Here is a 23,822-nt window from a genome sequence, read left to right on the forward strand (position 1 = left end):
CCTGAAAAGACTGCAATTAAATGAGCTTTTGCTTGTTCTCTTGCTTTAGTACTAAAACTTGTCTGGCTCTATATTGAGCTGTATTTAGAAACTGATCTGGCTGAAAAGTGGTGTCACACCTCCATTTCTCCACATAAAAGCAAATAGCCTAGTTTTCCTGCTGAGTAAGTTTTTTGAAACTTCAAATCAAGTGTTTTCATTTGTCTGTAAGAACAAGGGGAAGAAAACTCTGCATGTGTAGCTTTCTGCATCTCTCACTCTAATGCATATGTTACATATATACTGCTGTTAAAGTGTAATTTTAAGCAGTCTCTGTCTGGTGGTTGTATAAAGCCTGGATTTTTCTGCTTGTGTGGCTGATCCTGTTGTTCTTGTCCCTTGGGTGATGACATTCTGTTCCTGGTTGGCAGAGGTGGAGAGAAGATTGTGTTGGTTGCTGGCAAATCTCTACATCTCCATTAAAACACTGCTAATATTTATTCAAATTACCTTCCATCTTGTGCCTGATACTCTTCAAACATTTGGGGGCTTTTCGGATGGAGCAAAAAGCACTTGGTAATTTACATTCTCTTTAATCTTTGGTAAGTAACGCTGATTGGACGCCAGACAACAAGGGGGAAAAAGGCATGTTGATGTGCAGATGTGACTCCATCAATAACCTGGAAAATATATTTTTGCTTAATTTTTTTTTTGTACATCCTAGAAGTATATTTTTTATATCCCAGAAGTATATTCACCAGACCATGGCAGGCCTGAGAAGTGCTGAAACAAGCAGCAGTGTGGATCCCCGCATTAGTTCTTTCAGCTAGCATCCCTGGTTGAGAAAGTGGTGTTCGAGGGAGTGCCTTTTCTCTTTTTGCCATGTTTGTAGAGAATGCCAGTCTTCTCTCTGTATGGCCTAGGTTGGTTCAGTATGCAGTGGGGGATGGTGCTGGGTATTTTAATTGAATGTGAGAAAGAGCTGGATGATGGTGCTGTTTGAGCAGTAAGTTTCCAGAGTAGCCACTGACAGCCAAGTGCAGACTCCCATACCACCTTTGATGGAAGATCTTTTGCTTGCCCTTTGCACAGTGATGAGGTGTGTTGTTGCCTGTCTTCTGGCCTGAGACCAGGGGTATGTAGGGATGGAAGGCGCAGCGTTCTGGAGGTCTGTTCACAATAAGGCCCATCTTGCCATTCCTCTGTAGATGTGCCTTTAGTATGGCACAGAGGGTAATGCTGATGGAATTCATTTAGTGAAGATTTTGCTGCCATGGCACAAATTCTCAGGCCAGAGCAGAGGAGAAGTATACTTGTGTGTTCTAAATCAGTGAGTGTAACAAACACCATACTTACATAATTTTCCTTTGAATTATGAACTGGTTTTGCTTTTTAGAACAGTGTTGGTGTTTTCAACAGTTGTGGCACCGTCCTAGTGCTTTCTGATGTGATTTTCATGAATCTTACGCTGTAGTTACTTAAGGCACGTAGAATGAGGAAATGACACCGTTTGCAGCAGGAGAACTGGCTTCTATGAGAAGTTTAATTTTGGCCTTGTGGAGGCCCTTTGGTGGCTTTGGCCGAGTTTGGAAGCCATCTCTTGTCAGCCACATGTTATTTTAGATGAGTTGCCTATGGCTGTGACCCTAGATGTGTGATTGCTTTTGAAGAATTTTTGAAAAAAATATACTGCTTAATCATTACAGTGTATTGCAGTTCTACTTCTTTTTCATGTGTAAAACCCCAAAATGACAGCCTTGGTTTCCTTGCTCTATGCTGTTTGAAAAGGCCAAGTTTGGAAGGTGGAATTCTGGTTTTATTACAGAGAAATCTGGGAGAAAAAATGTAAATTGAGACTTTTTTTCCCCTCTCTTCATGCTACAACAGGCTTGGCTCTCTGAAGAAGGAGCTAATTGACAATATGTTCTGAACTGTGAGCATGAAATTTTGACACTCAGTGCTGTGAGAACCGAACAAATGTTCACACGTGTTTTGGTGTGGAATTTTGCTGGTTTTGTTTCTTTTTTAAAGTTTTTTTTTTTTTAAATAGCAGCTTTGATCTGATTTTTGCCTGTCCTGTGCTATTGTCATAACTTTCCTAGGCACCAGATGATTACTGAAATTTTGGATATGCGGTGTGTCTTAGTACATTAAGTGTGAGTCCCACAGAGAAACCATGCTTTCTGGAAAAGGTCATAAAAATATTTGAAAGATATCTCCCCTTGTTGCCAGTCTTCTAGGAAGTCTCGCTGTGGAAGCAATGAACCCCAAAACATGTATATTCAGGCTACTTCCCTGCAAACGAAGTAAGATGCGATTATTGTGCCATTTACAGGTTTTTGGTTGTTTTTTTTTGTTGGGAGTTTTTTTTTTTTGTTTCTTTGTTTGGTTTGTTTTTTGGTTTCTGGGTCATGGTGTTAGGTTGGTAATTTAGCATAACCATTAACTGCGTTTTAAAGTGATGTAGAAGAGCCAGGCAAAATTGAAGCTCCCAGTGTGTTTGGTACCATGATGAATGTATTTTCTGTTTCCCAATGGATTTACAGCACTGTTGATTTCAGAGTTCTCTTGGATGCACAATGAAACAGGTTTTGAGCTTGTGGGTAAAGGGAGTATTTTTCAATTGGAAAACCACGCTTACTCTTATTTGTATTGCCAGATGCCACAGAAGTTAATCTTTTGCTGCAGTGTATCTCCTTGGAATATCATGTTTTAAGTTCCTGCCAGAGAGATGCTAACAGATGACAAATTGGAGGAATGTGCCTCTAAGTTTATAGTGTTAAAAGTTTGTATATGTTCTCTATCTTTACTATGTGTAAAAGCAGTAGAAGGTCAAAAGAAGTAGAAATAGGAAGTATCTTCACATAGAAGATTGACCTCAGGTTCATTCTTGCCTGGTTATGCTGCTTCCAGTACTCTTGTCCTGTACATCCCACATGGATGGCAACATCCTGACAGCTGAAAGCAGCTGTCACAGGTGTGTGGCAATTAAACATGGCACTTTCCTGTGGCGCCTACAGCAGTTGTTTTAAATCTGCATTTCCTGATAGCTATTTTACAGATGCATTGGATAGAATTTAAAGGAACTTAAGTTCTTAATTTCTTGGCTGTGCTTATATGAGGCTGTAACACTGAGGTATTTTTAAATTGTCGATCAGTTAGCTTCCTCATTGGAAGTTGTTTACATTACCAAATAATCCATTCAAATATTTAAAAACAAGCATTCCAAGATTTAATCTGCATTCCAATTTACTAGTCTATTGCCTTTCTTCAAAATACAAGTATTGCCAAAAATGTTGTCAGTGACGTGCTATCTGCATATGATATATGCAGATACTGAAGTATTTTAATGTAAATATGAACAAAATATTTTCAGGCATTTTTGTATGCTTTTTGCAAAGGTTGTAACCTTGGGATGCTAGCCAGACTTTGAACTGTAAAAGAGAGCATAAGGAATGCGGGATGTTTTTAGAATAGACTGAACTGTAAGCAGATGGCTTCATTAAATTCTTTTTGGACAAGGAAAGCAGTTGCTGCTTTTGGAACAAAATTGGCTAGAGCAACTGCTGGTACATTGCCATCCTAAGTGTGTGGCAGGTAGAATATTTGTACAACTCCATGTAAAACAACTGGTCCATGTGCCTTCAAAATATAGATGCAGGAGGGTGGTGCCTTTGTTCTGTGAAATGATAGATATGAATTAGAACAAAAGACTGAATGTTTCATCAGTAAATGTTCTGTGCATGTTTCTCTGAGAGTTGATTTTTTGCTCCTTGACCCCAGAATTCTGTTCTTTGCCACAAAATCCTTTGTTTTACTCTTTTTTTGCTTCCTTTCTGGAGAGCACAGTGGAAAAACTGCATTTATAACTAAATGTAACAGAATGGAGTTATAAATGGCTTTTGAAGGAGAGTGATACCTGAAAGGTAATTTTCTTCTTTTAGAATATAAAAAACTCCTGGCAGAAGTGTACCAAGAGCATGGTTGCTCAGGATTTCAGTGTTCTTTTGTTGATTAAAGTTTTGTGTGTGCAGTGAGCAAATTTTTGCTTTGCTTGCACCTAAGCTGCAGTTAGGTACTTGATGCTCAGTTTTCTCCCATTCATTCTAGCCCCAGTGTTAAAAAAGAGCTTGTAAAGTTTGAGTCAAGGTAAATACTCTCAAGTCACAATATCTGAGTACCCTTCTACAAGCAGAATGTCTGTAGAGCTTCAAAGATAGCTTTAAGGAGGAGAATTTGAAGGGCTGTTAGGTCCTTTCAGAGTTGAATGTTTCCTTTAAATTGTTGTCTTTAAAATTAAATTTAAGGCAATAACCTGATATCTAGGAAGACAGTGTCCTGCTATAATGCTAACTCTATTGGTATTGATTGCAGCATATCCATTCTTTTGCCTGTGAAATGCCTCTTTATTACAAATTGGATATTAGCTTGTTTTAAGTAATGGAGGAGGACTGGTGCGTCTGGTAGATCTGAACTTGATTGTTAAGGCTTGTCTGTTGGTATACATTATATTCTGGGGAGTATAAAACAAGGGCTCTAAACAAGCTTCTTTGTTGGTTTCAGCTCTGTTAAAATGCCTCTAGCAGATAATCCAGGACAGTAGTGTTTGGATTAATTTGTTGTTTATGATTGAGTCAGAGGAATGCCTTTATTTATCAAGGTATTTGTGTACTGATTTGTTTCATCATACTGAACCAAATAACTCAGCGTAGTAGTTGTGTGGAAGTTTGTTGTGAATGTTTACACATATTTGAAAAATAGATCAAGACCATAGTTTTTAGCCAGATTGCATTTTAAAGGGTAAATTTGTAATGTACACATGCATTGTGGAAACTGGCTGAGCCAGACATCATATTGCTGGAGGAAATTTTGTGCTTAATTAGAATCAATACATTCCACCATGAGAGTAGAAAATGACCTTGAATTTGGGAGGATGAATTACGGGCATGTTACTGGCCTTGTTTGAAGTTTTCCCTGTGTTATTTGCACCGTGGATTCTCCTGCTAAGCTTTGTATGCCTATGATACTTTCTTGTAAAATGCTGTCTTTTATCTGTGTGTTTCCCAGAACTGTATGTGGTACTGAGAGAGCTGAGTGCCACTATTGTGATAGAAGTATCTGAGCACATCCACTGTAAATGCAGTTCTGACCCTAGCTATGTCATGCCTGCCACTGTCCGTAAGACAAAGCTTTTGGACTTATCCTGGTACATGTTCATGAAAACAGTCATGGCCGTAAGTGGAGCAGTTCACCCCACCCCATGTTGTATCAGGTATTCGCCAAGATTGGCAGCATTTTTCTTACTTCTTCTTTCCTCTCTCTCTCTTTGTTGCTGACAGATGCAGCACTGCTTCTTAAGGTTCTGGAGACCCTAATGGACAGGTGTTTTAGATTCTAGATTGCACCCATTTTCACCTTTCATTTGAGCAAGAACTGAACTTTTATAACCATAGTTCTGGTATATGACTGAGTGTTAGCAATATATGCTATGAAAAGTAGTCTTATTAAATGCCAGTCCTTGCACGTCCTCTGGACAGAAACTCAGTCCTGTGTTTGTGTCTGTCATTCTTTATTGATGTTTTGCAAACAAAGACTGCTAAGCCATTCAGACATCTGGGCTGAATCACATTTAACCAGCTTATGTGAGCAAATGTTTCTACCCATTCACGTAGTGAAATGTTAGCTGCAAAGCCTGGGATGTTCTGCACAGAGATGAATGGCTTAATGTGGTTATGATTTAACTAAATTCACTCAGCTTGTTCTAACTATGGCCTTTTCCTCATAAAGGCAGAAATGATTGCCACTTGGCAGTCTAGGTTCAATCTTTTGACCCATGGAAATTCTCTGCTTTTGCTCTTGCTTTGTTTAGCTTCTGTCAACCACAGACCCTTTATAAGCAGAAGCAAAAGAAAATGTCTGCAGACATTTTGCAGATCAGATGCCTCTTATGTCTGGTCAGCCGTGGTTTGAACCAAATAATACACAACATCTGAAAACATTTTTTTCTAGTTTGGTAGTGTTTTTCTCTGCTGGTGGAGAAGATTTTCAGCTTCCTTGAAACTGGAGATGTAACGATGATCCATATTTTAAGACGATAAAATGTCTGCTAAGACTGGAGTGCAAATAGTTCTTAGTTGGAATCTGCTTTGTTTCCACATTTTTCCTAATATGCAGCAAAGGAAAATTAATCTGGTTCCCATATTCACTCCTGCAACTTTTTACCTGGTTATCAGTGCTGTAGCTCACAGGTAGCTTCACACTACTCTGAAGTGCTGCAGAAAGTGGCCCAGGAGGAGGGTGGGAGGAAGGGCTGTACTCCAAGGATACAGCCTTAAGTCATGGCTTCAGGTTGTGCTTAATTGAGTAACTGCAGTTGCCTCTTCCATGTAATTTTGCTCCCTTCCCTAACCTCTTGTGCTGCTGGTGCTGCTTCTCTTGAGTGAGATCTTCATGATGATGGGACGGTAGAGTGTCCTGGTTTAAAACTTATTCTTTGTCTTATTCTCCTGAGATAGCTTTCTTCTGAACAGCTGATTTTTGAATTTTATTTTTATTTTTACTTTTTATCTCCCCTGTACTATGTGGCATGTTACTTGCCCAAACAAGCTGTGCCTGTTCTGTTCTTGTGTTGTTCTCTTTAGTGCTTAATGCAAATCCTGCTAATCGGTGGTTGTTTCTCTTTCAGGTACAAAAAACTGAGTCATTGTTACACTAGGTTCCTCAAGTCCTCTTGATGGGCAGCATCCACTGTGTAGATTTAATAGTGAATGCTGTGTAAACCCTGGCCTGCCTATAACATTATTTGCAAAGTGGACTAGTAAGTTGACTTTCAGGTCTGTAGACTTGCCTTATCCTTCTTCTGCTGCTGATCGGCCTTCTGCAGTCTTATGGATATAATTGTCACAGACAGGCTTCTGAAGGTGACATGTCATCCTTTCTAATCCAATAGAGTTTAATCTTTAGGACTACGAGCAATTGACGTTGAAATGGGATTTGATAATATTTTATATTCTTTAAGCATTTTATTTGCTGTTTCCTGTTTCAATTTGGCAAGCAAGCAGCAGAAACAGCTCCATGTTCCTCCATAGCTTTGCTGCTATGAAGACCTCTTCCTTTGAGAAACAGTTTTTGTTAAGTCTTCCAGTGTGCTGCAGTAACACACTGAGGTGTTTGCTTTATCTGCTTTAACAGATCACTTTAAGGTGTTGTAATCTTATTTGTCTCAATTTCAAGATGAGAAGACAAGGATTGGAGGACTACAGACTTTTATTGGATGAACATTTCACCTGAAAAATACCATTCAGCTCTAGGTTAAGTCTATGAGGCAATCCAAATGATGGCACATTTATTTCTTGAAATCATGCATCTCTGCTGTTGACATCCCAAGAACAGGCTATGTGCTTTGATGTCTGAGAGAGTGCTTCTTGATGCTTGTTAGTCTGAAAGTTTATCAGTCATCCTGGAGTCAAAACTATGAAATAGGACCCTGCATAGCAATGTGAGAGAGAAGTCCACCTAACCCGTGCCTCTTCTGGCAGCATGGAAGAGAGTAGAGGGTCTGGCATGGGGTCTTTGCTTGCACTCACACCTCTCGCTTAGCACCAGCTCATGGAGAGGGGTTTATTTAGGGCACGGCGTATGGCTGCAAGAAGCCCAGTTAGAGTGCTCCTGAGAGAGTAGGCACTTTTTCATATCTGTCTGCATTCATATCCATGAGATTGGCTCAGCTAATGGATGTTTTCTAACCTTGTGTATAAATACTGAAAGTGTGGTTGTGCTACTCCTGTGGCCAGTGTGGACCATTCTGTGCAGTTGGAAGAGTCCTGTGGTGGCAAAGCAGTGGCTGCTAGAATGAGGTAGCTCTTATAGGTGTCAAGGTAGCTGTGAAGGAGTGTGGTGAGTGACTGGGAGCTCTTCACAGAGGAGAATGGAAAGTGATGGGAGGTACTCACAAGCAAGCTATGCTACCAGCTCCTCAGACTGTTAAAAGGACAGATAAATAATGTTTATTAAACATTATTTGTTTATTATCTGTTTTTCCCCTGAAGCCTTATGAAATGGCTTAGTGGGAGAGAACTATTTGGCAAGTGACATAAGCATTAAGATGTGTAAGCTGAAAGTAGTGCAAACTTTCACTGAATTGCTGAAGTTGTAACTTTCACAAGCCACATGAAAATCCTCACTAGGCAGTCTTCTCACCTTCTTTCTTTGGGAGTTGCTGAAGTCTTCAAGTCTTACTGATTAGTAAAATTTTGCTTTTTTAAGCTGTTGTTCAAGTGCCCTACCAAGAAGAGGCTTTCATTGTGTCCACTGTGACATTTCAGTAGGCTTCCTGAGCAAGGCTTTCACCAGCAGCCTCTGTGTGGGACAGCAGCTGGCGGAGTGCTCTGCTTAGTAGCTGTTTCCCCAGGCATGGTCACCTTCTGTTTTTGCAGTTACCTTGTCCTTTGGAGGTGAAGGAATTGATCCCAGGCTCTTGCACTCTTTCTCAGACATAGAACTGGCAACTGCACTATCATGTATAAAGAGAAGCTTGAGCATAATGCATGGAAAATGTACCAGAGCACTCGAGGGAAGATAGATGCTGTTGACAAGTTCCGAGCCTTGGATGAAAAAAGACTCATCGCCCATGGACTGGTCTGAGCAATTGCTAGTCAGCAGCTCATCTTGGTCAGGACCTGACCAGATTGTTTTCAGGACATGTATTCTCAGGAAGTGTCCTGTGAAGCCTCTCTAGTTAAACAGGAAGGACTCCTGTAGGAAATCTTGCAAAAAATCCTATAGTAGGTAGAATGAAGCAACCCGTTTTCATAGTCTGAGAAGCAGTGGGAGATGCATCTTTGGTTCCCTGTGTATCATGTGTAATTTGGAGAACGTAGATAAATTTCAGCAAGATGAAACTTTTATATCACTGCTGAAACATATATGAAATAGACCTAATTCTTTAGCTTGTCATAAGTTTGTCATTGTTTTGGTGAGGGTTCATTTTGAGCAGTACTTTCAAATGCTAACACCTGCTGAGGAGTAATGCCATTTACATCATCTAAGGCAGCGCAGCATGGCAAGTGTTTTGCTTGCATTCTTGAGGGAGAGGTCAACTGTTGTGAAATTGCATCACCATTTTCTGTCACTAAGGCACTGGATATGCCACCAGCCTTTCAGAGCATGTTAGATTTCAAAAACTTTAACTTACTCAGATACTTCTGAAGTGCCATGGCTCAAAAGAGCTAATGATAAAGTGCTTAATGCCCATTGTGTTAGAAAGATAAACTGTTTGAGCATAGATACTGTGGTACCTGTATTTTTTTCTGCAGAGTGACTACTAGTTTTAGACTTTCTCAGAGAGCAATCAGGGAGGTTTTGTAATCAATAAGGAGCAGCTTGTGTTGTGCCTTAAGGTGTGCAGTTGGCTGACATTGCTGGTGAGCAACTTATACCATCGCATGCAAACTCTAGTGCAGTTTCTCATGTGTCACTGAACAACAAATCTGTTGTTAAAGACTGTTTTGCCAAGCAGAAATATGTCTGCAGCCTGTAAGAATAAGGAAGCTTAAATGAAGCTTGCTAGCAAACAGTCCAGCAGGAGACAGGATTCTTAGCAACAAAAATAATGAGATTTGTCATTCTGTCTTAAATTGTAGAGGAGCGGTAGCAAAGCAGCTAATACAAGGATGTTAATCTGGAGTACTGATTTCAGTTTGTAGTGTGTACACTCATGGTTACCTTGGATGACTTCTAATAGATCTGCAAAAGCTACTTAAGAAAAGCAAGCTGATTGTTAGTAGATTTAAATTCTCAGTGCAAGTCTACACATCCTATAGGAAACTTGAAGATTAGTGGTTTTCAATTTCTAAAAAAAAAAATATATATATAAAATTTCTGGATTCAAAGAAGTCTAGATAATAATTTGCCAGAAAGAAAACTGTGTATCAGAAGTTGCTCCACAAATTCTGGGTTCACATTTTAATAATGGGACATTGTTTTGGGGTTTTTTTTATTATAAATTCTTGCAATAGTTTAATATTTCAATTAGAGAAAATTGGGGGAAGTGTAGGGAGAGTGAGAAGGAAAATAATGCTTTAGTAAGTGTCATTCATTTGTTTACTGTATTAAGTCTGCCTTTATCAAACAAAAATTAAAACCAAAACAAATGACCAGATTTTTAGCAAATAAGCTCATTTGCAATCGAAATTTGAATTTAGAAAATTAATACATCCACAAAGAACTTTAACCTTTAAAGTTTAATTGATTTGAATTAATATAGAAGGATGATGTTTGTTTTCCTTTGTAGAAAGGGCCTATTTATTTTATAGGGTATATGGGGGCTTTTGTTAGTTTTTTGCTTTATTGAGGACGCTTTAAAAGAGAAGGGTGTTTTGTGGCATAGAATAACATTTGGAATATAGACAGTGAAGGTGTCCTCCTGAGTCCTGTCTCCACTTGTTCTGGGTGGTGCACCAAGGAAAGGGGATATAGCAATCTTAAGGATGTTCTTCTTTGCATGTTTTCTGGTAACATGTCACCAGTGTCTGACGGCCACAGAAACTTGTGAAGGGGTACAGGGAAGCAGCTAATGGCTTGAACACCTCTGCAGAATCTGCTTCACAAGTGACATTAATTGCCACTGAATTCTCTGACATATCTCTCTTGTTTGGGATTAACTTTTGCATTTGGCTCAGCTTAACCTAATTTTTCAACTCTGACATTTGAAATGTGAAAGCTGTAAGTGTTCTGGGGGGGAATCTCTGGTTTGAGATAAGACATGAATGGTGGTTTCTGTGGCATTTGGAGGTCAGCATTGCCAAGGAAAGCTTTGTTTCTTTGTTGAGCCCTAAACCTTGTAGGAAGCACATAAATCTCATCTTGCCTCTAATGCCTTTGTGTAATTTTTCAGTTCTGTTTTTCTGTAATATTAAAAACCCTCAAATGTAGCTTTCAACGGCTAAAAACTTGTAGTAATTATCTGTTTTATCAACAAAGTTTGAGGCAGAACCTCTGTGGTGTGCATATCTCCTATCTTTCCTCTTAAAACATCTGTGATAGTGCAAACAAGGTTTTTGAAGTTAATCATCGAGTGTTACAATGACTCTCTCTGCGGCATTTCATTTGGCATAAGAAAAAGCTCATTTTAGGCTTTGCAGGAGTTAAAATCCCAGTAATGCTCATGAGAATGTTCTGCGAGAAAATCTTCTATTAATCCTGTTCCTGACATGCTCCCACATAATTTGATGTGAAACCTGAAGGACTTGCACTGAAAGATCTGCACCTGCATTTTTGGATGTACAAAAAGCAGTAATATGGGCACAAACTGATACCTCGTTACTAGGTAAAGGTCAAAATGACCTTTGCATTATTAATATCAGCACAAGGGTTGTATTGAGGCAGGAACAGTTATGATCAATGCTGTATAACCCCACAGAATAGATGCAACAGCAAATGATTAATCACTGCATTTGTGTCAGAGTTTTGTTTTTTTTTTTTTTCAAACTCCTGAGTCAGTCATTGCTGAGTTGTTGCTGACTGAGTTCTGCTTATGCTTAACAAGTTCTGTTCTGTGCAAACATTTTTGTATTTGCTGGTATCTATAATTTCTTTGTATATTTTACAGAAGAGTGTAGACTCTCTGGCTGTATATAGTTTAAAAAACAGCAAAGGTTATTCGTGAGCAATGGTAAAATAATCTAAGGATGATTTGTAAAATCCATGTCTGTGCTGTCGGTGGAAAGCACTAGCAGTGTATTTCAGAAGTATGGTTCTGTTACTTTTGAGCATAAAAATGGAGTTGGTTGATGTAGAGTTTTTAACACAGTAAAAAAGGATAGTTCATTTCTGACCTAGCCAAATCTTAAACATAGCAAAATCCCAAACCCTTTAAAATGCTTGCCACTGAAGCTGTTTGTGTTAGCTATATCTGTTAGAGTGAGATGATGATTTCTTAAATTTCAAGGCTGTTTTACTGTATTTCTTGCTTGGTAAGAAAACATGAGTTGCATTTTGCTGTTGGAGATGATCTCAGCTATTTTAAATGACCCTTGGAGTGTGTGGTGAATTCTGAATTTTGACCCTAGACCTGATGTGTCATGTTTTGAGTGAGGTTGGCTGGGACATGTGGTTGTGCCATGGGATGTGATCTTTGTCAATCCTTAGGGACAGTGGAATTTCTTGAATATGCTAGCAAATATAATGGTAACACACTTGTGGCAAGGGTTTAAAGTGATGAGAAGGAATTGTAGCTGCTTATCTCTGGCAGAATAAAGTAAGTTGTTTTCATAATGATGTTGCAGCGGAAGAGCAGTGTTTACTCTTGGGGAAGTGGTGTTACCCTTGGGTGAACTTCTGTTCTTTTCAACATCTTTTTTAGCAGGCAGTTCTGCAGGAAGCTCCGTACCTGGTGGGTGCTATACAGCATTAGAGGGGAGAGCTGCATTATGTCTGTCACAGGCCTAGTCATACACAGCCCTCAGATGTTCAGGGTTTTCTTTCATGGACCAAGATCTCTCATCTCTTCCTCACTTTTTCTTATTTTGGTCCTGAGATGAGGCAAGGAGGACTTGGAGTGAGCACTTGGCACTCCCATTTTTTCCTCCTTGCCCAAGGAAGACACAGACTTATGTCTCCCATAGTGTTGCACTTGTATTTCAGTCTGCCACAAGCTAGCATGGCTGCTGAAAGGGACGCTGTGCTTGGATTTAAACTCCCATGATCCAGCCCCTCCCCAAAGCAGATTTTTAGCTTGTGGAAGTTGATAATTTGGCCTCCCTGATCAGTTGCTGGTGTAGGTCTGGATGGGGAGTTATGGATGGGGAGCAGAGGACGCAGAAGCAGCCAGAGGCAGGGATGGCTTAAGTAGGTAGGCTTGAATGCCTTGCCGCTCTAAGGAAGAAGAGCAGTTATCTTGCTTGATTTTCCCAGCCCCATTTTGGGGACCCCAGGGGATGATTGTTTTAAGCCATTCACCCTGGCACATTGCTAAATTTATGATAAGTGTCTCAGACATTCATGTAATTTATCAACTGGTATCTAGGACCTAAATGTGCTGTTTTAAAAGAGTGAATTATCTCATCCTGCAAGTGGAATACTGCAGGAGAAAGAGGAAAAAATTGTTACCTGGTGGTAGACCAGGTGTGAGGGCTGAGAATGTCAGACTCTACTTGTGTCAGTGCAATGAAACTTGAAAAACGGCATTTCTTCTTTATGCTGTTGCAGTGGTATCTGAAAATAGAGCTTCACATTTGTTGTCTGAAAGTCGGGTATCAAAGAATGGGTATGGAAAGCAAAAATAAGATGTTTCTGTTTATTTTCATTAATGCAAGGGTAAACAGACCTGAGGGAAATTACCAGTTTTATAGTATATTGTTGTTAATTATTTATTTTTGTATCAGATTTTCAGTGGAAATAAATTTATAAGACAAAACTGCATTTGCTTTGAGAAGATGGCCTATTTGACTTTATCGCATGAATGGGTGACATGAAAAAAGGAATTCAAGTTCTGTGTAGGCCTTACAGAAACCCAAGTGGTGAGACTTGCGGTGAAAAAGCAGCTTCCCAAACAAACAGCATACGCATAGAGGCACTGGCTTCAGCTTGGAGCATTGGAAAGAGAATTGACAGCATTTGAAAGTGACTCTTCAGGTAACTGCCACAGAAATACAATTAATTGCGAAAAAAAATAAAAGAGGGCTTTACTGCACCACCTTCAATGTGTGTAATGCCAGGTGGAGGAAAAATTGCATGGATTTTACTGTTCAGGCAGCATGATTCATGTCAAATACAAAGCTGTATTTGTGTGGTTGGCAGTAGAAGCAGCTCTGTGGAGGGACGGGTAAAGCACTTGGCAATGATGCTCCTGTGCTCTCACTGCATCGAAAACTGAGAACTCAGAATTATTATCACAGACCTGTTTGGCATTTTTTGTTGTAGTTCTTCATCCCAAATGTAACTGGGAATGTGGTACAGGTGGATTCAAGAATGTATGAATTTCTTGTGGTCCATTCTGGTTGCCTTGCTGTATTGAGTGGACATGTTTTTGTCATGCTGTGAAGTGTTGTCCTAAACCAGTTCTAGTGATTCTCATTATGATTTGTACAATTGAGCGTGAGAGGAAGACAGTTTCAAAGTGGCATGTGTGATAAAGCAGGTGAGGTGCATTATAGTGAGATGAAGATACTCAGAACTAGAAAAAATGCTACCTGTTTATAAGTCAGAGGTTTCCTTGCAAAATTTGGAATACTTGAGGAAATCCCCTTTTATAGGTTTTTAGGGGTTTTTTTGGACACAAACAATTTTGTTTTGGCTTTACAAAAAATGGGCGCATTCCACCTGTGAATTTTAATTGGGATTCTTTTTAATAGCAGATACCGCTGCAAGGTTCAATTTCTGATTTTTATATAGCCAAAGACAGTTAAGTTCTGTTTTCATTACTTCTCCACTGTTTTGAATAACTTGGTTCAAATTCCCTACTTCAGCAACCTTGTGCAACTCCCTCAGGGAGGCTATGCTAGGTCTTACAAAACCAGGAAGCTGACTCTGGTTCCTTGAACTGAAGTTGCCTTTTTCTTCCAGCACAGAAGCTCTTTCTCAGGACGGACAGCAGGTAACCTCTTCCAAGGCTTCTCTTTAGGGTGCAGAATCTTTTGCTGTGCAGTTGAAGAAGTACTGGTTTGTAATTTTATGTGTTGAGGTGAAAATTGCTCCTCTTTTTCCTTCTGTTGCACATGCAAGAATGCCAAATAACTTTTGGGAATTAAAAAAAAAGAAAGAGGAAAGCAGTGTTTTGAATGTACTTTTAAAGTTTAAAGTTGGTTTTGTATACTGTCCCTGAGCAGTGCAGGGTGTTGACAGTGTGTAGGAATATGTGCAGCCAAACAAGTTGATTGTTCTCAGTGGGCAAACTAGCCCAGAGGTGTTTTGGTAGTGAAAACTGCTACTGTGTGGAAAAGGTATTTGTTGCATTTGCCTCTTCTGAGAGTCAAGAAACTTCAGAATCTGGAACCTGTCAGTATCTGGCATATTTTGTTAAAAACTGGCTTGAAAGCCTGAAAAACTAGAATCTTGATACTAAACTGGGTTTTTCTGCACTATCAAGATAGTTAAATAATAATTTCTAAAGAACGTGAAAGATTCTTCATGTCCTTTTCTTGTTGTTTTTTTTTGTTTTTGGAGGAGGGGAATGTTTTTTGGGTGGTTTGTTGTTTTTTTGGGGGGAGGGGGCCAGGTATTTCTCAAGTCAAGAGAGAAAAATACCAAGACAGCATTGAAAAACACTAAATATGAAACACTGTCAAATGTAGGTGTTTCTTAATCTATGCTCGGATAACTCTTAAACATATTCAGACTATCACCTGTCAACATGGCTAATGCAGTTTGTGTAAACAATCCAGAAAAGTAAAACCAGGAAATACTGTAGTATTACATAGTTTAACAGGAACAGAAGTTCTCTGAAAGTGACAAAACTTAATTGCTTATTTGATCTAAGCACTTAAGAAAGCAAGTGGTATAATATGCAGCATGTTGATCTTAGTTTTAGCTTTCCTGGGTTGGCATGTTGTCCGAATGAATATAGAGATAAGTAACTTCTCTTATTAATATTAGAAGATGTTTCTCCATAATTGGCAACTGATAGTCTTTTGGGTAAGACACGTGTTTTTGTGGGTCTTTGGGATTTTCTTAGCTCTTGATTTTCCTTTAGGGACCTTAGAGAACATCTGATGAAAGAGCAATAATGGAAAATGAAGGCAGAACTTAGACTTTTGTTTAGGTTTTTTAACCAGCAAATAATTTCCGGGATTGCTTCTTCTCTGATAGAAGGAGAAGGAGACATGGATTACGTGGGATTTTATGACAAGAGGAGTAGTAATTGTCTCCTTTATATTGATCTTTTCAAAGCAGAAAAATTGTTGATTGTGGAGGTGGTCACAGTGATCTCTGCTCTCCAAAGACTGTTTTTGTATTGACCAGAATATTGTAGTGTTCCTTCTGAATTTTTTTCCTTCCTAAGCAAAGGCTGTGTGAATACATAAAGATTTTACATATCCCTGAAGTGGTGCCTTAAAAAGAATAATCTCAAGCAAAAGTGCTGGTACTTGTTCCTTTCTTTATGCGTTTGTGCCTCCTTGTTTCTTCTCTCCTGCGCTGTGGCTGTTGGACTCGCACAGTTGTGTTGGTATTCTCTACCTTTATTGGAATTTGGTTCAGAACCATTACTGTGTTTTTTATTAAACTGCTACCATGTTTTTTTTATTAAAATATTCTTGTATTGATACTTGTATGTATTGTAACTGGAAGAAAGCTGAAATTGTGAAACCCACTCATATCCTTTTCTGAACAAGGGTTGGGATGCATAGATACTATCATGAAAGCTCCTATTCAGTTTTATGGAAGTTAAGTTGCTTAACAACAGATTCTCTCAATATCCTTAAAAATGGAGAAACTCTCATCATGGCAGTAGCTGGCCCAGCCTTGATATTCTTATTTTGTCATTGGGATACAGAAGGCATTTGTAGCTCTCTGCCACCAGTTTAGTCTCTGTATTTTTCTTGGCTTTTTTGAAGATGCTTGTGAGATCTGAGGAGTTCTGAGGTGACAGGAATTAAAACTGAGGATCCCAGTGGAATTTGGGTGAGATGGAGATGTCTTTTCGAGATCTAACAGGACTTTTTTCACTTCATTGTTTCAGAACAAGGTTTAGCATGGGCCTCTGCTTCAGGTTAAAGCTCATGTACTTATTTTTCCTATAATGTTTAGTAAAAGTAGACTGGTGTTGATAGGCAAGTAAATGGGTCTGTGAAATTAAGATACTTTTTATGAAAAGTAAACTTTGCAGGCAGGAAAGGGGAAAAAAAAATTGAGCTTTTCTCTCTAAATATTGTAGCACATTTGTTACTTGGTTTTTCACCCCCAGTGTCTTGCACAGGTGGTGCAGATATAATCACCAGCCCCATCCAGAATGGGATGGGGGCTGTGTCAGCAGCAGTTATTTTAGTGTTTCAGATCAATTATTTAAATATAGTGATGGTAATATGCACTGTTCTTGAAGTTTGTAGTCTAGCCTACCTTTTCATGTAATTCAAAGCTGTAAAACCACACATGGCATTAACAGGAAAGTTCTTAGTCGCAGACACAGTCTGTGAGCAGCTGTCTGGGCAGTCTTACTCATAGGTGTATATTGGCTTATTGTGGCTTCCACATAAGCTTTTAAAATTAGTTTTTCTAAGAAAGCCAGTATGTATAGGTTGTGGCTGACTTGAAATAGAAGTAGCAAATATAGCTCTAGATTATCAGGGTATTTATCTGGAAATGATATTTCAGTAAGGTCAGTGTATAGTGCTGTAGCACAAGAAATGTTACCAAACTTAAAATTTGCCCCTGTGGCCTCCCAAAGAGACTTTCAAGTAAAGAAAATTTGTTCATAAGTGAGTTTTCTTTTTTCTTTTCTTAATTTAGAATCACAAGGACCTGGTTATAGCAGGCATGTGCTTGAATAGAAAATGAAAGAAATGCTCCTGATCTGGATCATAATTGATGTGCAGGGGAGAAGTAGTACATCATAGTTGTTCTTCAGATTTTTAATTTTTTTTTTTTTAAACAAGTAGGATACGACAGCCAGAAGTGCCTTGTAATACATTAATGTGGTTTGGAATTTGACAGATTAGGAGCTCTTCAAATAAATAAAGTGTATGCAAACACACATATATGAAGGATTGTGGATATTTTATGAAAAATTTTGTTAAGGTGATTATCTCTTTATTCTACATAATGTATTCCAGGCTGTCTTTCATTTGTAATCCAGTAGGTGTTTTCTTTAATCTTTGAAGACTTAGTCACAGTTGTCAAAATAATGAGCTATTCGTGGTGTAATTTTTCTCCCCAAGCTTAAGTAATCATTGCCAGAAGAAACAGTTTAGAGGGGTGTTTTTCCCATAAGTTTAGACTTAAGTACTCTTAAAACCTGACAGGGCGTAAGTTTTAAGGATCTTCTGCAGTACCTGCTGTGAAGGATCACCTGTGAGGTTTGGGTCAAGCAAGAGCACCTGAAGGATGTCTGCCAGCCTGCAGTGCTCACATAGAGGTTTAATTTCATGCTCAAGTCCTAGTTGGATTAAAGGGCTTAATTATGTCATAGCTTCTGGCAAGCTGGGAGTAGTTTGTTGTGTGTAGCATGGCTACAGGTGGTGTCTCGGCAGGCAGGCAATGGCACTGTGACCAAAGGAGAATGTGAGAATGAGCCCCTACTTGCAAACCACCCTTCACCTCAGCCCAGCTACCCTCACACTCAGCCCCATGCCTGCGGGCTTCTATGCTGGAAACACTGGTGGTTACTGGCCCCTTCCCAAGGACCACACTGAGGAGGGATGGACTGTGTTTGGAGCAGAGTTCTTGAGCTGAGGTGGCACAGCTTGGAAGTCCTAGCAGCTCTTCTGCCTCCTTCCATCTCCGTGGTGATCCGGAGGCTGTTTGAGAGGTGGCCTGACCTCCAGCCACCTGCCTCCTGTCCCCAGTGACCTCAGATCATAGTTAGAAACCGGGAGCTATATGCCGAGACTTGAAAACCTCCATGTCAGGCTGTTTAAAGTAAGCCCGGAAAGTATACAGGTCAGCTGATTTGCTGCTAGGCTTTTCAAAGGAGTTTCACATTTACTGTAGCTATTCATTTAGATGTAACTACTTTGTTAAGGTGAAAGTCCTTGTATAGGCTGCTGGAAGGTCTTTCTCTGGAGAGGCAAAAGAGAATTTTTTTTTTCCCTTAAGGTACGTGAAGCTAAAATAGATGATTATAGTTTGCTCTGGGAGCATAAGCTGTAGGGAGCCGTACTTAGATCTGAAAACTCCCGTAGCGATAGTGGCTGTGTTGATTGATAGCCTCTTGTGGCAAGCAGGAATTTTTTGTAAATTTTACCTATTCACTTCAATACTGAGTAGCTAAAGCCATAGAGGTGATCTGCTGTAAGCTGATTTGTGGAGAGCTTCATAACTGATCAGATGGTTTACAGCTTGCCTGCTCTAGTTTGTTTTCAACAGAGTGAAAGGTGGATGGGGTTTTTTCACATCAAAAGTAAGTCAGTTACATTCTGCTACTGTTTGTGAAAAGTAGCCCATTGTTAATAACCTGGATGGGTGTAATGGATTTTTGTGGTGTATCTTGTTTAGAATGATTGTGGGGAGAATTAGACTACCTTGCCCTCTTTATATAGTCCAAAAGATACTGAAAATACTGTTTTGTAAGCAAAAATGTAGCTGTTTGATGCCTTTTGCTATACTGGTAGCCACAAAACATGCACTGTTGAAGGTCTCTGGAAAAGACCTTGTGTAGGCTCACCCTTACAGACAGACCTGCCATATCGAGCTGCTTCTTGTAATTGTCTCTAGCCTGTTTCTTTTGAGGCTTCCTTTTTCTGAGTCGTTATTATCTTCTGGGACAAGAATGAAGCCTTCAGAAGTGCAGTGGAGATTTTATGTCAGGTGTACCATCTTAGCACTTGCATCTTTAGGAACCCCTTTACTATTGACTATAGTGAAATCTGCTTCAGACTGTCAGGTGACCTGCATTTAAAAAGCACTATGCCTTCACATGGCTCAGCCTTCTAAAAGTGCTTTGATGAACATTAGGAAATACATATGCTAAGTACAATCTGATGTAACAGTATTATGAGCCTGCATATTGGAAGCATGTAAAGTAGAAGAGTCTTGGGATAAATGCTTTGTTGTGTTCAGTTGTGATTGCTTCAGAGTGGCCCACTGTGGTTATCACTGTGACCTGTGATTACAGCAAAATAAATATGAGCGTGCTGGGTTTCATTGTCAATATTCAGTGCCACTTTCCTAAGCTGGTGCATAATGCAGTTCTTTAATAATGGAGGAAAGTGTTGGAACTGCTTTATATGAATTTAGTAAAGGTAGTTGTTTGTGGGGCTGGCTGGTGGCTAACCTCTCTCTAGTACATCCTGTACCTTCATGTGAGGGGTCCCAGACTCTTACCAATATCAGTAATTGCTACTGCAGTGCAAGTACTGAATAATTTTGTGCTGGGTAGATATCAGCCAGCTTGGGATAGGACAAACAAATTGAGTTTTAAAAGGGCTGATGTGTCTGCTTTTTGTCAGGTCTGCTTAATATTTTTTTCATGTTAAGTGCAACATCAGGATCTTGGCTCATTGGATGCAAATGTAGCAGTTCTGTTTTTTGTCAGGAATGCTCTACCCTGGAAATCTGGAGAATAAAAGCCAAACTTTTGAGGGAGGATTTATTGTGACTCCCATATCAGAACTTGCCCTTCAGGATTATGTGGTACTGATGTCAAAGCCTGTTTCTTACTTCTTTTCAGGAAGGACGTTTTTCTGACGGCTTCCCAGCTCTGGGGTGTGCAGGAGGCTCCGAAGGGTGGCAGGTATGTACATTGAAACCAGAGGTACATCCCCACAGCAAGGGGGGCTGTGTTGGATTCATGGTGACTCTTTTGCAGGTGTCCTTGTTAGCAAAGCAGATAAATGTGTTTTAAGAATACTGGGGACTTAGTGCATACTGAGAAATATAAATCAGGATTGGATTATAAGTTTGATTTATTACATTCTTTTGCTTCAAGACCAAAATACTTAGGAAATTTCTCAGGAAAGGACTTCTTTCACTCAGGAACATACTCTGTATTTACCTGTTCTTTAGTTACCACTAAAAGGTCATTTTCATGGTTGCACCTTCCTGTGTGATGTGTTTTGTATGTATAAAGGGGTACTGGGCTTGCTTTTGGAGATGTTTGACTCTGAAAGTGTTGTTGGACACCTAGCATAGTTTTTTTTTTAAGGCACACATACCTGTTAGTTTAAACATGCAGGTACTTTCATATGTGCCATTAGTTGCCATCTTCAAATAACTTAAAATGACTCATTCAGTCCTATGAGCCCAAGAAAAAATGAGAAAGAAACTGAGCAATATTTTTTTGATTGTGACAGTATGTTTAAGTAGTAGGAGAAGATGAACTTCTGGAACTTTATTTCTTGCTTGGTTTTAACTGCAACACTGTCACTGTCACAACCCAGGTTTAGTATTTGGGAGTACCCAGTCAGGCAGAAAAGGGTCTTAGAACATGCCCAGGGCAGCTCTTGAATTCTGTGTTTGGGATAACTCAGCATCCAAGTTAGCTCTTTCTTGTTGCTCTTTGAAGTTGAATCCTATTCTTAGAGATCTACCCACAATAACCTTAAAAAAAAGGATTTTAATCTGTCTTGTCATTTTTTTTTTTCATGTAATACTTTATCTTTGTGTAATCTTTGCCCACAGAAAAAGAACGTAGTAGTAAAAGAACAGGAATGTGAGTTTAAAAAATGTAATGGATCTCTAGCAGTGTCCCTCTGGAGATAAATTATCTTCTTTAAGCACAAGCCTTAGTTTCCTGAGGACTGCTTGATGACATATTTATCATGCAGAAACAGAACATCCTGATTTCTGGCCTAAAACTGGGAATTTGTTTCCTCAACATTTATATTTTACTATTAGTGCACATCCTCCAGCAGGCTTTGTGGTAGAGATAAAGACCACACCAACTGTTTTAGGAATATTCATCTAATTTGTAATCATCTAGCAACTGCAAAGTATTTTGGTTACAGTTCAAAAGGCAAATAATCGCATGCTCTACATATATGTTAATCATAAAGGGCTACTGGTCTGCTAGTTTGAGGCTGTACCTTACCTCAGGAGAAGATGAATCCATATATGTATTTTATAATAAAAAGATTGTAAATAATGATGTTTTTCATGAGACTGTATGAAAATGGCACTGTGCTTGAGGTTTGTAAAAGGGTGAGAACTAAAGCACGGTTTCTTCACAAACTATGGTCTGAAATTCACAAACTATGTAAATAAAACTCAGATGTCAAAAGTAATTTGTGCACTTCTTACTTGTTGGAACCCAGGAAATTCCTCTGGCTGCCCTGGAGGACTTAAGCCCAGGCCCAGGGGGCTCAGAGACCTTGGCACAGAGCCCAAGACCCCTGTGCCTTTGATTTAGCCCTTGGAAAAACAATTACCAACCTTATATGAAGAATTACAAGCCACAAAAGTTTAAGTAGAATGATAGTGAATTTATCACTGGGTGGAAAAATAGAGTTTTTGGGGTTTTTAGCATGGGGATTCAGGGGGCAAGATGGAAGAATCTGGGTGTGTCCAACATTTCTTCTTCTTCTTGGCCTCCATCTTCTGCTGTGATTTTGGCACTTTCAGAGTAGAAGCTCGCTGTCTGACATAGATGATAGGTATTGCAAAGTAATTGTAAATATTGTACATGTAGTTTTTATTATAAAAAGAGAACACCACCTCTGAGGGGGCAGGCAGAGTGCCTCTGACTGTCTTGCTGAGTGGACCTCAGCAGAACAGGAGAAAAAAATTTTATAAATAAGATACAATAAACAACCTTGAGACTGAGAAATGAGGAGCTCTGACTCCTTCTTTGACTGCCAGGCTGGGAAAAAAAGACTTTCTAGTGTATCTTGCGGTCACTCTGACCAGCTAGAGTCCCAAGACTCACTGTGTAATCAAAATTACTTAAAATACAAATATTGCTAACTTTTCCTTTCAGTTTTGGAAACAAAATTGAAAAACAGGTTTAAGCAAAATCTCGTTGGATTTCTATGGTTTGTTTTTCAAGCACAGAGCCTTAGAGTCTGTTCTAAAATAGGTATCAATAAATGTTAAAGCAGGCTTGTATTCTGTTAAAGCTTCAAAAGAACGTTATGTGGGGAGAACTTGGAATTTATGCTGTCTGACAGCTGAATACTTTAACTCACCCTTTTCTGCTGGTAGAAGCAATTCACTCAATAAATTTGCCTGTCTTCACATATTGAGCTTCATATCCCTCATCATAGTAACTTAAAAGTTACTCCTTGCAACCTTTGCAAATGTTTTCGGTTTTTTTTGTTGTTTGTTTTCTTTTTTTTTTTTAAATTATCCAAAAGTAGTGGGATAGGCTGCCTGGCAAACCTGCCATGGCATGGTTGTTTCACTCCTGGCAGTGAGAAGGAAGGGTGTCTTGCAATTAGTTGTTCTTTACTCTGAGATCCTCATTCTGCTGTCCCTGGACATTGAGTGATATGGGAGTGATTTTATAGAGAGGTAGGGAAGTATGTGCTTTAAAGGGCCTTCCTTTAAGGAAGGTGGTCTTTTGTCTGGCAGCCTCACTGTGGGGGGCTGACATCACCTGTGGTCATGGAGCTGTGCATTGCTTGTGTTGGGGAAGAAAAGTGGGTGATGGCATGGGAGACTAAGTACAGAGTGGATGAGGGATTGCAGGGAGAGAGAACCCTGTGGAGAAGAATAAAGTGCAATACAAAAAGGGATGAAAATCATAGAGACACTTAGTATGGTTGGGGAATCATGAAGAGAGTGATGAAATTAGGCCAGAATGGCCAGTGCACCTTTGGCTTTCTTCAAGGGAGAGTTTGGATCCTCTGTGATGGTAATGATCATTTTTTGGGAATCACAAGAGTCCCAGCTATGATGCTGACTGTTTCTGGTGTGTTAATAAATTCTCCTGGTTTTAACCTTCATATGCAAAATAAAACTAGATCCACTTAGCACTTTATGTAATACTGAGCCAAACTGAGAAGTTGCACAATGCAACTAAGTGTTTATCGGAAGAAAAAATATTTTGAAACAAGCGTTGCAAAATTGGCCATTTCCTAGCTTTGAAATTCCAGAATCTGGCTAGCTTGTGTGGTATTTGCTCATGTAAGATACACACTTGGATTCAGCTGCACCATGCTGACTGGGGAAGGAGACACTTGCCTCTGGGTTGCATTACTTACAAAAAAACCTGGGTACTGGTGAGGGTTGTGGAATTGACTTCTCTGAAAGATGAA

At 39.4% G+C, this 23,822-nt stretch overlaps 1 protein-coding gene across 4 annotated transcripts in view; it reads left to right on the forward strand.

Moving 5' to 3' along the window:
* SEMA4D (semaphorin 4D) overlaps window positions 1-23,822 on the forward strand; it is a 99,383-nt gene that overhangs the window by 34,489 nt on the left and 41,072 nt on the right. For 3 of the 4 annotated variants that reach the window (XR_009420452.1, XM_059492863.1, XM_059492861.1), the window contains exon 2: window positions 20,300-20,362. The gene's annotated coding sequence lies outside the window, so the exon portion shown is untranslated. Of the gene's footprint in view, window positions 1-18,680; window positions 18,727-20,299; window positions 20,363-23,822 lie in introns of those variants that run through there. The other variant, XM_059492862.1, reaches the window with a different exon arrangement.

The sequence above is a fragment of the Ammospiza nelsoni genome, chromosome Z (genome assembly GCF_027579445.1).
Source record: "Ammospiza nelsoni isolate bAmmNel1 chromosome Z, bAmmNel1.pri, whole genome shotgun sequence".
Taxonomy (NCBI): Eukaryota; Metazoa; Chordata; class Aves; order Passeriformes; family Passerellidae; genus Ammospiza; species Ammospiza nelsoni.